The sequence below is a fragment of the Pleurodeles waltl genome, chromosome 2_2 (assembly GCF_031143425.1).
Source record: "Pleurodeles waltl isolate 20211129_DDA chromosome 2_2, aPleWal1.hap1.20221129, whole genome shotgun sequence".
Taxonomy (NCBI): Eukaryota; Metazoa; Chordata; class Amphibia; order Caudata; family Salamandridae; genus Pleurodeles; species Pleurodeles waltl.
The window spans coordinates 503,270,860-503,288,032 of record NC_090439.1 but is presented as its reverse complement, the minus strand read 5'-3'; the positions used below and the strand labels follow the sequence as shown (position 1 = coordinate 503,288,032).

At 47.3% G+C, this 17,173-nt stretch overlaps 1 protein-coding gene across 1 annotated transcript in view; it reads right to left on the bottom strand.

Moving 5' to 3' along the window:
• Nucleotides 1–17,173, bottom strand: part of MIB1 (MIB E3 ubiquitin protein ligase 1) — a 345,878-nt gene that overhangs the window by 17,568 nt on the left and 311,137 nt on the right. The gene's annotated exons all lie outside the window — the stretch shown is intronic.

Below are 17,173 nucleotides of genomic sequence, written 5' to 3'. Positions count from 1 at the left end.
GGAGTCTAGGATGATGCTGAGGTTGCGTGCGTGGTTGGCGGGGGTGGGTGCAGGGCCTAGCGTGGTGGGCCACCATGAGGGGTCCCAGGTGTTTTTGTGTGGGCCAAAGAGGATTATTTCGGTTTTGCTTGAGTTGAGTTTCAGGTGATTGGCTGTCATATATATATATCACTTTTGTCAATATGTGTGTGGTTTCCCTGGGGGGAAAAGGGTCAGACTTGTCTAGTGGCAGTTTTAGTGCCATAAAGAAGCACAGAAGGTTTATATGCCTACTGCAAAGAGCAAATCTGTATTTTATGTAAATAGCTGAGTACATTAGCAAAGTCTATGGAGAGATGAAGGGCACTTTTGCTGGGTGGTAATGAGGGAATCCGAGGAGGAGGGAGTGGGAGCACCAATAATGATTGTTGGACTGGGCGCAGGAGGTGCTAAAGACTGTGACGAATGGTATGTGACAAGGTGTTTTTTGAGTGTCTTGAAAGTACGTGCTGATTGAGGGAAGAAGCGCAGGTAAGGTGGCCTCTACTGTTGCACGTATCTCACACACCATCGATTTTGTGACTGTCTACGTAGGCTAGTGTTTTAGAGCAACAGTTTAGCCAATAGCAGAGATGGCATCTTGATGGATGACTGCTGCCTACACTCGGGTTATAGAGGACCGCTCTGACATAGGATCAGAGACTGAGACATCAGATACTGAGACAGCATCTGAGGGATAGGACAATGGCGCAGACTCTGGGAGTGATTTTTCAGTCAGAGGAGTCCCATTCGATAACTCCTCTTCCAGTACATTATGAGGGAGGTGATGAGGACAGTCCTGCTGTCCCTTCGCAAGCTGTTTGTGCAACTGGGTAATAGTGGGTTAGGCCAACCCAGAGAGCAGGTGAATGCGGCGGCAAGCAGAGAGAGAGAGTGCTCTCTTGGGAGCTCCCCAATTTAGTTCAGCCCCAAATTCCACCACCCAAATCATATTGTGGAGACATCAAAATTATCCATGGCAAAACAAACTGGTTTTGTAAGGCAGGCACCTGTGTTTTTGGTCCTGGATTCGGCGGCCATATAGAGAAACACACTAAACCCACACATTTCTGGAAACTAGACATTCGGGGGAGTCCACAGAGGTGTGACTTGTGTGGCTTCCCCAAAGTTTTCTTACCCAGAATACCCTGCAAAGCTGAAATGTTGAAAAAAAACTCAATTTTTCTCGCATTTCTGTCACACAAACTACAGGAATATGCTGGGATCCACAATATTCCTACCACCCAGTGACTCCTCACCTGTCCTGATAAAAACACTACCCCACTTGAGTGCCTACACCTAGTGTCTGTGTCAGGAATGGATCACCCCAGGGTCAACAGCTGCCTCACGTAAGGACCAACATTGACCGTTGTGTGATCTATTCCTGTCGCAGGCACCAGGCCTAACCACACAAGTGAGGTATCATTTTTATCGGGAGGCTTGGGGGAACGCTGGGTGGAAGGAAATTTGTGGCTCCTCTCAGATTCCAGAACTTTCTGTCACCGAAATGTGAGGAAAACTTGTTTTTTTAGCCACTTTTTGAGGTTTGCAAAGGATTCTGGGTAACAGAACCTGGTCAGAGCCCCGCGAGTCACCCCATCTTGGATTCCCCTAGGTCTCTAGTTTTCAAAAATGTACAGGTTTGGTAGGTTTCCCTAGGTGCCGGCTGAGCTAGAGGCCAAAATCTACAGGTAGGCACTTTGCAAAAAACAGCTCTGTTTTCTGTGATGTGTCCACGTTGTGTTTTGGGGCATTTCCTGTCGCCGGCGCTAGGCCTACCCACACAAGTGAGGTATCATTTTTATCGGGAGACTTGGGGGGACGCTGGGTGGAAGGAAATTTGAGGCTCCTCTCCGATTCCAGAACTTTCTGTCACCGAAATGTGAGGAAAACTTGTTTTTTTAGCCACTTTTTGAGGTTTGCAAAGGATTCTGGGTAACAGAACCTGGTCAGAGCCCCGCGAGTCACCCCATCTTGGATTCCCCTAGGTCTCTAGTTTTCAAAAATGTACAGGTTTGGTAGGTTTCCCTAGTTGCCGCCTGAGCTAGAGGCCAAAATCTCAGGTAGGCACTTTGCAAAAAACAGCTCTGTTTTCTGTGATGTGTCCACGTTGTGTTTTGGGGCATTTCCTGTTGTGGGCGCTAGGCCTACCCACACAAGTGAGGTATCATTTTTATCGGGAGACTTGGGGGGACGCTGGGTGGAAGGAAATTGGAGGCTCCTCTCAGATTCCAGAACTTTCTGTCACCGAAATGTGAGGAAAACTTGTTTTTTTAGCCACTTTTTGAGGTTTGCAAAGGATTCTGGGTAACAGAACCTGGTCAGAGCCCCGTGAGTCACCCCATCTTGGATTCCCCTAGGTCTCTAGTTTTCAAAAATGTACAGGTTTGGTAAGTTTCCCTAGGTGCCGGCTGAGCTAGAGGCCATAATCTACAGGTAGGCACTTTGCAAAAAAACAGCTCTGTATTTTGTGAAAAAATGGGATGTGTCCACGTTGTGTTTTGGGGCATTTCCTGTCGCGGGCGCTAGGCCTACCCACACAAGTGAGGTATCATTTTTATCAGGAGACTTGGGGGAACATAGAATAGCAAAACAAGTGTTATTGCCCCTTATCTTTCTCTACATTTTTTCCTTCCAAATATAAGAGTGTGTGTAAAAAAGACGTCTGAGAAATGCCCTGCAATTCACATGCTAGTATGGGCACCTCGGAATTCAAAGATGTGCAAATAACCACTGCTCCTCAAAACCTTATCTTGATCCCATTTTGGAAATGCAAAGGTTTTCTTGATACCTCTTTTTCACTCCTCATATTTCAGCAAATGAATTGCTGTATACCCAGTATAGAATGAAAACCAACTGCAGGGTGCACCTCATTTATTGGCTCTGGGTACCTAGGGTTCTTGATGAACCTATAAGCCCTTTATAACCCCGCAACCAGAAGAGTCCAGCAGACAAAACGGTATATTGCTTTCAGAAATCTGACATCGCAGGAAAAAGTTACAGAGTAAAACATAAAGAAAAATGGCTGTTGTTTTCAGCTCAATTTCAATATTTTTTTATTTCAGCTGTTATTTTCTGTAGGAAAACCTTGTAGGATCTACACAAATGACCCCTTGCTGAATTCAGAATTTTGTCTAGTTTTCAGAAATGTTTAGCTTTCCGGGATCCAGCATTGGTTTCACACCCATTCCTGTCACTAACTGGAAGGAGGTTGAAAGCACCAAAAATAGTAAAAATGGGGTATGTCCCAGTAAAATGCCAAATTTGTGTTGGAAAATGTGGTTTTCTGATTCAAGTCTGCCCGTTCCTGAAAGGTGGGAAGATAGTGATTTCAGCACCAGAAACCCTTTGTTGATGGCATTTTCAGGGAAAAAACCACAAGCCTTCTTCGGCGGCCCTTTTTTCCAATTTTTTTGGAAAAAACTAAATTTTCACTGTATTTTGGCTATTTTCTTGGTCTCCTCCAGGGTAAACCACAAACTCTGGGTACCATTAGAATCCCTAGGATGTTGGAAAAAAAGGACGCAAATTTGGCGTGGTTAGCTTATGTGGACAAAAAGTTATGAAGCCCTAAGCGCGAACTACCCCAAATAGCCAAAAAAGGGCTCAGCACTGGGGGGGAAAAGGCCCAGCAGCTAAGGGGTTAAAGTACTGAGGTGCGACTCTAAGCAAGGCCACTAGATGGAGCTCGAGTGCTACAAACCACTTCTAAAGCAGCAAGCAGTAAGTCCTGAAGGGAAGACGTTAAAAGCTTTCCATTCAGGCCCAGCGGGTGAAGTGGAACTATTTACAACCTACTGGACAAACAGCTTGGCTGATAGCCCCAGAGACATAGAATCAGTTAAGTGTCCTACATACGAGCTGTATTTGATATATTCTAAACGGAATGCTTAAATGTACTAGTTCGTTTACACCACCTAACGGCAGCTACATCCTAGGTTTGATACAATTAAGATCTGCATTGGGTTTAATGGCACTGTTAAACGGGATTTTGGGGTGGGAGGAGCGCTGATCCAATAAGATGACATCACTGTAGGTTCCGGCTGACAATGACAGATGCTCCGGTGTCCTGAAACACTTGCCTAATTCTTGGGCCGATCAAAGGAATCAAGCTCAAACAAATAAAGCGATTCCCTGTCAGCAATCTGGATAATAACTGACGGAGTACCCTGGATAGGCACCAGTGGCATAACGAAACTCCGGGCCTGCCAAGTGCCACGCATCTTGCTTTAAAATAACGCATTTTCGGTCATTTTCCAATATTACTGCAACGTCTGAGATTGTCACGGAAAAGAACCGTGTCTTTAGGTGTGATAAAACAGTGCAGTTTGTTTCTCACATTGCTAGCTTAACTCCAAGTACTGTTTATCAAAGGCCACAAGATGGCGCTGGTGTACCACTGGAGGAATATGGTTCTCGATATATTACAAGAAATATGTATCCCACTATCACATAAACTCATGTCCCAGCTAAGTGAACCCGAGATTTAAAGACCTAAACACAAATCCACACACCCGCTTAATTAGCGTACAAAAGCACCCCCTGTTCAATCCATGGTATCAAAGGCGGCACTGCTTTCAGTGGGCAAGAGTAAATGCCATGTTTCTCCTGCCTTGCGGACCGCAGGTAGGAAGATGCAGAGCAGGGTGCCCCTGCCAATTCCCCCAGTTTCTCGTTGCTCAGATGGCTGTAATTTCTGATATTTATGTTTCCCTCGTCTTCATTACTTGATTTTGCTCATGAGAAAGTATCACTCAGTCGTTGAAATGTCACTCATAATTACACAGAATTTTTTACAATGTCACACAACAATCTGAAAGCTTGGCAGCAATGAAAAACTTGATGGGGCACTCCAGCAAGGTACATGGAGCGGCCTCCCTCCGGACTCAATCAGGAGCTAACAGCCTAGAGCTAACTGTGCTGAGGGGGGCCCTCAACCCTGCACCGCGGGGGCTGCCGTGCCTACCTTACGCCGCTCAGTACTCACCTAGGAGGTAGGTAGATGCTAACAGCAGAGAAGCCCATTCAAATTAAACTTGTCACCCATAAAATCTGTTCCACTCACAGGGGTGAAAATAGATACAAACTTAGGAGGTGAGGCTAAGATTTTGAATGGTGAGGGAGGAGCTATCATCAAAACCAGAATAACAATCACTCATGCCTTCACTGGTAACATTTTATTATACATTGGGCGAATACGCTCCATGTTCAAGGGAAAGTTAGCAAATGGTGTCTACTAAAACTCACTGGCCTCAGCCAGTGCTTTAAATAGAAAAAAGTATGATACTCACTAAAATGACTCTGGTGGGCGTTGAGCGTCTGGCAGAGGCGTGTCTTAGGACGTGGCTGTGAGACAGGTGTTTAACAGTATCAGCATTTTCATAGCGTCTTTTACCAGTGGTCATCCTTGAGCCAGTGGTGCATTTTACAGCAGCATTTTCACACAAATGTGTTAAAAATGCTACAAGTTTTAAAAGGGCTACAAGTTTTAAAAGGGCAACATACACGCATCTTGTAGCACATCAACAAGTTAAAGAGCCTTGCAGTGAGGATGCAGCCTCATAGATGACTAAACTTGTCACCAGGAGACCCACATTCTAATTCTGGTTGCCTTACTACACCAATCTTGTGTGTTTTTAGCTACATTTAGACAAATGGGCTTTTTTAATTTTTTTTTATTTATTCCTTATTGCCAGAGTACCGAACAGAAAACAGCACAAACAGCCCCCCAATTTTAGCAACAAATTATAAATGGTGCAGCCATCCCCAGCCTCGGATTTATCCCGCTCGACCAGGCTCCAAACTTCCCCTCAGTGTACATCAAGTTCTGTAGTATCTTCACGAGCCCAGTTCGCTGGCCTTCCAGACCCTTACCGTCCACGTGTATAGTCCAGGAGGGGTAGCATACCAAATATCGAGGACAATATAATAACAAGAACAGAAGAAGAGAGAGAGAAAAAATAAAAAAAACTAGAAGATAGGCAAGAAAGGCAGGCAAAGCGCGCAAACCGGAGTGCACCAGCCAGCTGCAGCTATACTCAGACCGTAGCACGGTCAGAGGGGGTAAGGAAGGGCTTCAGGGTGCGAGCAAACACACCTCATTTCGTCTGCTCGTTCGGGGACGCCAGGTATTCATGCAGAGGAGCCCAAATATCCTTCAGTCGAGACCCTTCAGGCATAAGCTCCCAAACAATTATCAGCTGATCTTGACAAGAGGCAACGTCCCGCAGCCATTCGGACCCACACGGCGCTCGCCCCCTGCCCCAGCACATGGCGACTCTACGCTTAGCTAACAACAGAAGCAGGCCCACCAACCTTCTATGAGGCCCATTAATCTCATTCACACACCCTAGCAGCGCAACCCTGGCGGAGATGGGTATCTCTGCTCCAGTCACCTCAGCAATTGTATGCAATGCCTCCACCCAGAAAGCGTGGACCTCCACGCAGTCCAATGCCAGGTGTAGAAAGACTGCGTCAGGTGCCCGGCAGCGCTCACACCGCGCATCCGCACGCAGGCCCATAGAGTGAAGCCCGCTAGGTGTACAATATAAGCGATGCAGAAACTTAAGATGCAGCAGCCGCAGCCTGTAATTTGGGGACAGCGCTCTCATATGTGTGCAGCAACTCCGCCACGTTTCCTCCGTGATAGGTTCGCCCACGTCCCTCTCCCACGAGCCCTAGAAGACGCCCCAGTGCCGCTCCTCTGCTCCTGAATGCAATTATACAATTTGGTACTTAGTTTACGCGGTGACTGCGCGCAGCACAGCACCTCCAAAGCACGGCATTCTGAGGGAGCCTCCGGTAGACCAGGGAATCGAGCCCGCAGCATAGCACCAACCCTGAGAGCATACATCCGCTGCAGCGCAGTTACGCCACTGTTGCTGAGTGCCTCCGAAAAGGTAATCATACGACCTTCAGCAAACCAATCTCCCAGCTCCGCTAAGCCGGCCTCTCGAAGAAATCTGCGTACGCCCCCCATCTCGAAACGTCTGGGCATTGGCAACCACCATAACGGGCAACGAAGGAGCAAACGGTATATCCACACCAGAACACTGCATCAGCATCCCCCACGCTCTCGCTGTACATGCCACTGTGTCTATTCCCCTGGGTCGAGGCCAAGCCCGGCTCCCAAGCACTCGCACCACACTGCATCACTTTCTGGTGCCAGATACGGTAAATATCGAATCGGACGCAACCAATAACATGCAAAGTGCGCTTGCGCACAATTATAGCATAGCTCCAAATCTGGAGCAGCGAGCCCACCTAGCTCGAACGGCAGCGTCAGCCTCTCCCACGAAATACGAGGCTGGCTACCCACCCACACCAAACGAATCAGAGCAGAGCACAGTCACCGCAGGAAACCTCTCGTGAGCGGAAGCGGGAGATTAACATAGAGGTACAAGAATTTGGGCAGAACCACCATCTTCAGAACAGCGATACGCCCAATCAATGAGAGCGGTAAGGCACGCCAAGCCTCAATCTTCTCCTCTAGCCACAACATTGCAGCACCATAATTAGCCAGCCAAAGAGTGTCAACATCACAACTCAACTGGACCCCCAGGTAACGCACCGGGCCCTCCGCCCATGCTATGGGATACCGAGAGTCGAACTTCGTCACTCTCGGAGTCAAAGGCAGGACCACCGACTTGGACCAATTGATCATAATGCCTGAGAAGGTGCCAAAATGCACGATCTCATCCAGCAAGATATCTAAATTCAGACCATGGTTCCGCACATATAGCGCAATGTCATCTGCGTACATAGATACCAAGACAGGTCTCTGCCGAAACTGCAAACCTCTATCGTTATGCTTCTGCCACAGCCCTGCCACCAGAGGCTCCACCGCCGCCGCAAAAAGTATCGGGGACAATGGACAACCCTGACGCGTACCACGGGCAACCGGAAATGGGGCCGACACACACCCGTTTAACCGCAGCCGAGCAGTGGGCAGTGTGTACAATAACCTAATCAACTGCACAAAGCGCGTGCTAAGGCCCACCCGGGCGAGAAGCGCAAACATATACTCCCATGCTAAAGAATCAAAAGCTTTGGTGGCATCTAAAAATAATGCTGCTGCACTGTCATCCACCTCCATCGAGCCCGCGACCGCAAAGAAGGTGCGCAAGTTGTGACATGTGGACCTCCCAGGTACAAATCCGGACTGATCCGGAGCACCAGTCTAGGAAGCAGCGGCTGCAGGTGTGCCGCAATCATTCATTTTAGCCAGGATTTTGTTATCAATATTGATCATAGAGAGTGGACGATACAAGTCACAGCGAGCCGGGTCCTTCCCGGGTTTGAGAATCATGACGATCAGTGCCTCCCGGAGCGAGGCAGGTAGGATCCCAGTTTCCAACGCCTCTGCGTATACCTCCAAGAGGTATGGGGCAAGAATATCCGCGTATTCTTTATAGAACGTGGGAGTCAAACCATCGATACCAGGGGATTTATCACCAGGCAAGCCACGAATCGCAGCAGTCACCTCCTCCACAGAGAACGTGACATCCAGATACGACCAGTGCTCCTCTTCAAACCACACTAACGCAATATCAGCAAAATACGCCTGTGCCGTCTCCGCGTCTAGACCCTCCGGAGCAGCATATAGCTGCGCAAAATACTCTGTGAAAACTTGCATGGCGCCACTTGTCCCAGTCACACACTCACCCTCAGCCCCCACGATCTTAGTGACGTAGCTACTTGCCCAGGGCCTGCGCAGCATATCAGCAAGTGTGCGCCCAGCTCTCTCCTCCTCTCCATAACGACGGGCCTGGGCGTGCCTCCTCATAAAACAGACTTCCCTGAGGGAGGCCTCCTCATACAAGGACACCTCTCATCAGAGCTCCGCTAGCACCTCGCCCGACCAACTCGCCGCCAAACGCCGCTCCAGCTCCGCGATCCTCCCCTCCAGACCAGCCATTTCCCGCCGCAGGGTCCTCAGCATTCCATGGTGTTTCGAGGCATAAACCCGGATAACCACCTTAAATGCCTCCCATAATGTATCCGCCTCCTCACCGAGCCCCGGTTTTCTGCAAAGAACAGCACAATAGCCTCACGCACCTCAGCACGAAAGACCGCGTCACGAAGCGCCCCACAAGGCAACCTCCACATGAACGACCGGCTCAACTCGCAGGGTATCTCCAGCACCAACCTACCCGGGGCGTGGTCAGACAAAGAGCGAGGGAGATGCTCCACCGACCTCGTCCAAACCTCCACGTCTCTAGTGCCCAGCCAACAATCGATGCAGGACCAGCTACAGTGGGCGTAATTCACACACGTACCCCTCTCTAACATCTGTGCGTCTGCCTCCACAGGTCTACTAAAGCACCACCCAACATCACCACCGCCAGAGCCTTCGCCGCTGCAACATGCTGCACACTAGCAGCACTCTTCCGATCCATCCTTGAATCCAGAATCACATTAAAATCACCACCCCAGATCACCGCACCAGCACCCAGCGACTCCACCAAGTGCCACAGCTCTCGGAAAAACTCTGGGTCGTCCACATTGGGACCATAGACAGCAACGAGCCGACAGGCTCTGTCTGACAACATGCCACTCAGCAAAACATATCTGCCGTTTGGGTCGACAACCACCCTACAGGAGTGCCACCGTAAACCCTTGCGCAGCAAAATTGCGAATTCTCGCGCTTAATTCGAATAGGTCGAACAGTGAACCTCGCCAATCCACCCTGTCCCTAGCCTGCCCAGCGTTGACGCCACCAGGTGGGTCTCCTGCAGCATACAGATATCTATTTCATGTCGTTTAATATACGCTGCCACCAGATGAGCCTTCCGTCTATCGTTTAGCCCACGCACATTCCACGACAAACATCGGACCTTAGTCACACTGTTTGTACCCATCCCTACCCCCACATACATACAGCACACCACCCGAAAGCACAGCCCCACCTGCCAAAAGCGCGGAGAAAAACAGCAAGAAGAACATAGAAAACCAAGAACACACATCCCAACTGAGCCCACCCCAACTGCTTCCCACACAGACCCCCCCCAATCGGGTCATGTCAGAAACCCACCCTCCCAAACCCCGAAACCACCCCTTTAAAGCATAAACACAATAGTCAGGACTCATCCTAGGGGCGATTACCGGCCTATCAGTTCTCCACCCAGTAAAAACTAGGAGAGAGGGGCACCAGGGCCAAACAGCAAGTTGAACAATAGGGCGATCCTAAAGGCAGAAACAAACCCTCACATTCCATCAGCCTCAGCCAGCACCGCCAGCCCATCAGAGCGCCAACTAGTCATTGTCACTCAGGGCTGCTCTCTCCGATCCGGAGCCATCCGGCCTCGCCGTCTCCGGCCGCCTAGGCAAACGTCTAACAAACTTGGCCGCTTGTTTGGAATCCGTGAAATACAGTACCTTTCCTTCATGTTGCACCCTTAACTTAGCAGGGTACAGCAGGGCGAATCTGACGCCCGCCTGATTCAGTAAGCGTTTGGTCGGCAAAAAGGCACGTCTCAGCGCCTGCACGCCTGGGGTATAATCAGGGAAGAAACTGAGTTCCGAATTTTTATACACCAGCGGCTTCCTCTCCCTTGCCAAACTGAGAACAGTATCTCGGTCTCAATAGTTCAATAGGAGCGCTATGATTGGTCGCGGAGGGGTACCTGGCGGGGGCCGAGGCCCCAGAGACCTGTGGGCTCTTTCGACCACCAGCATCTGGGAGAGCTCGCCCGCAAACAGGTCAGACAGCATGCTCTCCACGAAGTCCTCCATGCGGCCCATATCAGTGGCCTCCGGCAGCCCAACAATGCGAATATTGTTGCGTCGCGACCTCCCCTCTAAGTCCTCATTTTTATTCTGTATCACCTCCAAAATGCGCTCCATTTGCACGATCTGGTCTCTATCCTCCTGGCAGGCATCCGGCATCTCCGACGTCCGCGTCTCCAGCACCTCAAATCTGGAGTCATGATCGTCAACACGAGCTTTGATGCGGTCTAGCTGTTCAGTCACATGGTCCAGCTTCGCGTCAATACCAGCCAGACTAGTCTTGAGCTCCAAAAACATGGACCTCACCGATGCCTCCGAACTTCCCTCCTCGGCTCCGTCACTACAGGACAGCGAAGCAGGAGCCCCACCTCTCTTTTTCCCACCATCAAAGGTGAGCTTTGCCTGACGCTGATCAGCCTTGCCCATGGTCTCCGCTCGGTCTGTAACCATCTCCTTGTGTGAAGAATGGAAATAACGATATCCAGATCAAGGGTCTCCCAACAACAAGGAACCCCTTCGCAGCCACTCCGGTCTCACCTCGCCAGGCAGCCAGACAACACGCAGGATATCCAACAAGCGCCTAGGCACCTCGCACGACAGCCCAGTCAGCGCCTGCCTCCGCCGTCAGCCACCGCCAGCACCAATGCAGTATCTCCTCCTTACACAGGTCAGGGCCGGCCCACCGCAAGACCAGCACAGCAGCACGTAGACAAATGGGCTTATCTCGCAGTGTGCCATTTCCCTTTTCTGCCTGACGGGACACTGGTACTGAGTACCCTTCATTTCGGATAAATCTGTATGTGAAAGAATAGAAAACCGAACCCTTCACCCGGCCGCAGTCTGATCAATTAATTACCAGCATTTTGTGTAATGGTAACATATGTGTATTGATAGGTTTATAAATATCCAATATTCTGTACAAAATACTACACAGAAGAATTATTATCCATACTCTGGAAATGGAGGTGCACGTGTCCTGTGCAGAGCTACTCAACCTACTGAAAGATATCGCCAATTATGTATTTTCATTTTATGATCTATGTTTCTCTTATTTAGAAAACATTTTCCTTAGTTGCTGTGATCTACACTATGTAGATAGAGAACGTGAGCACCAAAGCACATTAAAACAAAATTCACTGACTCCTTTTTAATGGTACATTTTGTGAAGGTCTAACCATTTCTTAGTGCCCTAAAAAGCAATCTCCACGATAATTATCTCATAAGAATGAGACAAATTAAAAGCTGAAGCCATTCTATCAAATTTTAGTCCAGTGCCTGAAAGCAGATCTCTGCAGCAGGTGCACAAATCCTGATCTTTTTTGTTAACAATAATAGAAAACTATCACCCAATACTGCACACTCTTGAACATTCATGTAGACAGATCTCACATACACAAAAAGCACTGAAATTGAACCGCTTTCCCACCCCAGCACCCGAACACCTACTACCCGCAAAACAGTAAAACCAACACAAAAAAAACTTCAAGGATGGCAGACAGCGAGTCGCAGCGCCTTCTTGAATGGAACATGTGGGAGTAACTGCCAGCTTGTCTCCTCCACATCTGTCGCTACATGTGGGGTTGTGACAGGACTGATGTAGGGTGACCACCTGGCATTGAGGCAAATTCTGGACAGGACTGTAAAAAATTCAGGACAAAGGGTCAAAATTCAGGACAAAAATTCAAGAACAAACGTCAGTTTTACAGACACACCCAAGAGAGAGAGGCCATACCCCATTACGTTATCAGTGCATTTATTTACAAATTATCATAGCACTATATATTGACTGTGGTCTATTTGTGATTGCCTCCTTGTATGCCACATTCAGGAGTCACATTAAATCCTCATTCAGTAGTAAATTAATGCCCTTCAGCACTGCTTCTAGGCCATCACCCCCTACCCAAATCTACCCAATCTTTCTTGAACAGAAAGTAACAGCAAACTTTTGATTATGTTTCTGAACATTTTAAAACCCCTGGCAAACAGTTTGGGAAACATTAAGATAATTAACCTTATTCTAGTTTAAACAAATTGAACAAAAAAATCTGGCTCACCCCAACCGCCCATAGACTTTCAACCTAAAACATTTTTTAATGAGGCGGGGCAGGTGGTGTGGGTGACTGTCTCACACCTAATGTCAGGATGTGAGGTGCACAGAACTTGTCTGTGGTCTCACAGCACTACAGTGTATGTCTGGGACTCTACACTTATCCCAGAAATGGGAGCCCAGACTACCAATCAAAGACATTAAAAGAGGAGGATGAAATCGAGATCATATGGGAGACCCACGGCAAGTGATTCAAAAAGATGTTGTCAAGAACTGGATAAATAAGGAACAGAAGAACAAAGTGGGACAATTCCTAAAATCAGACAAGATCGGCCCACCAAGACTATCAGAAGGTATTGTGTACCTGGGGAGGTGTCTCTGCACACAGGAGAGTAACAGAAAAGGCACTGTCAAGTGGTTGAACAAGTAACACCCATCCACCTTGGCAAACTCTTCTAGTGCAATGGTCCGCTGTCCGTGCTTGTGAAAGGTGAGCATGGGCCAGACCCCTTGCAAGGTTGTGCAAGGCAATTGCCCGCTTTGTCCATGTCTTTAAACGGTTTTGAAATTGAGCAAAAGCCAAACTAGTGATCTGGGTTATCCCTAAGCATCAAGTCACACAGAATCTTCAAAATTTTTAGGATGCAAATTGCACAAACAAAATGTAAATTAGTGTTTCTTTAATATATGGCACTGTTTTCCCCATTATATACAATTAAATCTCAGATTGAACTGGGAACCAGTTACCTGTTTGATGCCTAGTGATTCATATCTACCATTCTCTCACTGATTTGCAGTATGGAAATCTCGGCAGAATGTCATGGTCCCTCTAAGCCCAATTTGCTTTTGGTATTCTCTTCTGCTTTCTGTAGTGGGCCACGTGGCACTAGTGAATACTGGACTCTCCCCACAAAGTATCCCACGGCTGTCACTTTAAGTACATTCATAGTGCTTCGTTGGGAATGCATTCCGCCCGTTGCTTGCCATTGGCTTTGTGGTTTGTAACTCACATTTTGTTGGTTTCAGTTTGCTGGCTTTATTTGTTTTAGGCTATGTAGCTTGAGTTCGTCCTCCCTTGCCCAAACCTTATTTACAGCATCCTTCCAAGTGCTCCCTTTCTGTAAATAGGCCTGTAAATCTTGTTCTTATCTCATCACATTTGCTGTGCATTCAAAGAACAAAGTCAAATGTCAGGCTCTGTCTTCGGTGGGAACTTAGTGCTTACTTTTCTTTCTCTGACTTCAAAGTGAGAGGTTTTATGCGACAATCTTGCTGGATACTGGATTTTGGAATGTATTTTCTATCACATGAGAAAATTTAAATAAACTTCAGAAACTGTTCTGGAAACAAGTACCTTTATACGATTAAAACAAATCATTGCATTTGGGGATGCAATTTCGCACATCACTGTCTGTGCACAGTATATGTATATTTGAAAGACTGTATGTCGGTGCAAATGTAATGGTAATTGCAATAAAAAATGTGTTGTCTGTAATGGCAGTGTGTTACCACACCATGCATACTCCACTCTGCACCACTCCACACCACTGCACCCTACTCTGTATCACTCCACTTTACACCACTCCATGCCACTGCACTCTTCTCCATTCTGAACCACTCCACATTATGCAACTGCACTCTATGCTACCTCACACTATGCCTCTCTACTCTAATCTGTACCACTCTACTCTATGCCAATGCACTTTACGGCTCTCTACACCAGCGCACTCTGTGCCTCTGTTCGCTATACCAATCCAGTCTAGGCAATACCAATATAGTCTGCACAACTCCACTCTATGCCACTCTGCAACACTGCACTGTATGCCACTGCAGTCTAAGTTAATACACTCTATGCTAGTGCAATTTACTATGTAACACTCAACTCTATGCCCCTGCACTCTACATCAATACACTGTACGTCACTCTAATCTACTCTGCACCTCTGCACTCTATGCCCCTGCACTCTACAACACTTTACTCTATGCCATCACACTCTATGCCACTTTATGCAACTCCACTTTACCCTGCACCTCTCCATTCTAAGTCAATTCACTCTACTGTGAAACATACTATTTTACGCCACTGCACTCTATGCCACTGCACTCTACTCTGAAACAATCTATTCAATGCCACTGCACTCTACGCCACCCTGACCACTGCACCCTAGTTCAATGCACTCTACACCACTGCATGCTGACACTCTACTCTAACACTGCACTGGCTGCCATTATACTCTACACCATTCTACTCCGTACTACTACATTCTACACCAAAACACTATTTCACTGCCCTTTATGCCACTCTACTTAACACCCTGCCACTCTGTGCCGCTGCACTCTATGCCAGTGTACCCTAAACTACTGCACTGTATTCCACCGCCCTTTACTCTGCACCACTGTACTCTATGCCACTGTTCTCTGTACCACTCTACACCACTGACACTCTACTCTGTAACACTGCACTCTACACCACTCTACTCTGTATTACTGCATTCTATGCCACTTCACTCTAGGCACTATGCTCTACTCTGCACTGCACCACTCTACAATACTCCACGCTGCACCACTCTACGCCACTGCACTCTATGCCTACTCTACACTCTACTGCTCTATTTCATGCCACTTTACTCCACTGCACTTTATGCCACTTTTCTCTGTCCCACGCCACAGCACTCTAAACCACTGCACTCTAAACAACTGTAGTGTACCCCACTGCACTGTACTCTGCACCACTGGGCTCTACGTCTCTGCTCCTATGCCCCTCTACTTCAATCCACACCACTAAGCCACTAACTTTTAGCCATGCTGAACAGCAGCCACTCTGGTGTATAACATGTAACACAATTACATCATAATATAGGCTGCTACAAAATGTGCAAATACATTTCGTTCAATTTAAAAAAAAGGTGCTTTTCAAATACAGATTTGAATATACAGTTTATACCTAGTACTAAAAAATTTTTTTATAACACACTCCACAGCTCACCTTGGAACACCCTTACAGTACTGCTCTAAAAGAAAATATCTTTGCCATAAGAAAGCGTTAAGTGACTCCTTTGATTAAGGTCAATGCAGGTTTTCAAGCCCCTTTGCATTTGCAGATTTAAAAGTTGCCCACATTTGCATTTCTTTAGGGAAGGAGACACCCTGACAAGAAGGCCTTTTCTTATCTGTCTGCCCGTGCCTCCCACAGAGCGTCGGTTGTCCTTCTGGTGAAAGGCTAAAATTACGGACAAATGCCGTCCGTTAAGCCTTTCATCACGGACAACGGACGCCAGGGCGAAATTACGGACAGTCTGTGAAATTTACGGACGGGTGGTCCCCCTAGACGGATGGGCATATTCGCACATGCACTCATACACGCACTCAGATGGGCACTTGCATGAACATTCATTTAAAAAAAAAAAAAATTATATACATGTGGCTGTGGTCCCGCTTACGCCTGTTGTGTCCCCCAGCTCTCTGTTTCCTGATTCACTCTGGCCACACAATACTCAGCACACAAAAAACCTTGCAGAATGCACGAATGTTTATTGTTATCCAACTGAATGGCTCTCATTTTATTGACCCTGGAAAGACAAAAGGCTGAGAGGACCCTCCAGTGTTTGAATTTGAGACTGACGTCAAATGCAGATTTCTGGAGTGGATGCATTAAGCCACTGAGCTACTAGAGTCAGCTGCTGTGGTCTTTAAGTATTTCAGTTTAATTGTTTTTTTTAATGTAAATCACGTGTTTTATACAGGACTAGTTAACCAGATGTTGCCATATTTTAGCACCGTAAAGAGCAAGAGTTCTGTTTTAAACTCAGGGATACATTTGTTTTGCTCAATTTCAGATAGATGGAGGGATAAGGTGCCCATGCTAGGATTCTTCTGACCCATGCCCTGTAGATTACACACAGATCACTGTAATAATTGTATACTTCTAAATACATTTGACACCCAAGCAAAGTTACCTAATGTGACCCAAAGCAGCACAAAGTGTTGATTTATTTGCTTACCAACCCCAAACTGCTTTTTGCACTTCAAAACTGCCTACAATTAACACAAAGTACTGCTTTCTTCTGCTTTCCATTACTTTGCTTCATAGGTGGTACAAGAATATTTCCATGCTGCCACCCACGGTTTTTTATGCAAAACCCTATCTACTAAAATTTGTAGACAGGGCTTTGCTCCAAAAAATATGCCTCCGTGAGGCATTGGCAAAGAAGGGGAGAGGTTTTTATTTCTCAAAACGTTTCAAACTTTGCATGCCCGCTGCACTGTACAGCACAGAAGCAATGTGGATAACGTTTTCAGTTAGTCTAAACATATTTGTTTGCACTGCAAGTGCAAATCTGAGGTTAGAGATCACATTTCTTTGCACTATGGTGCAAAGCTG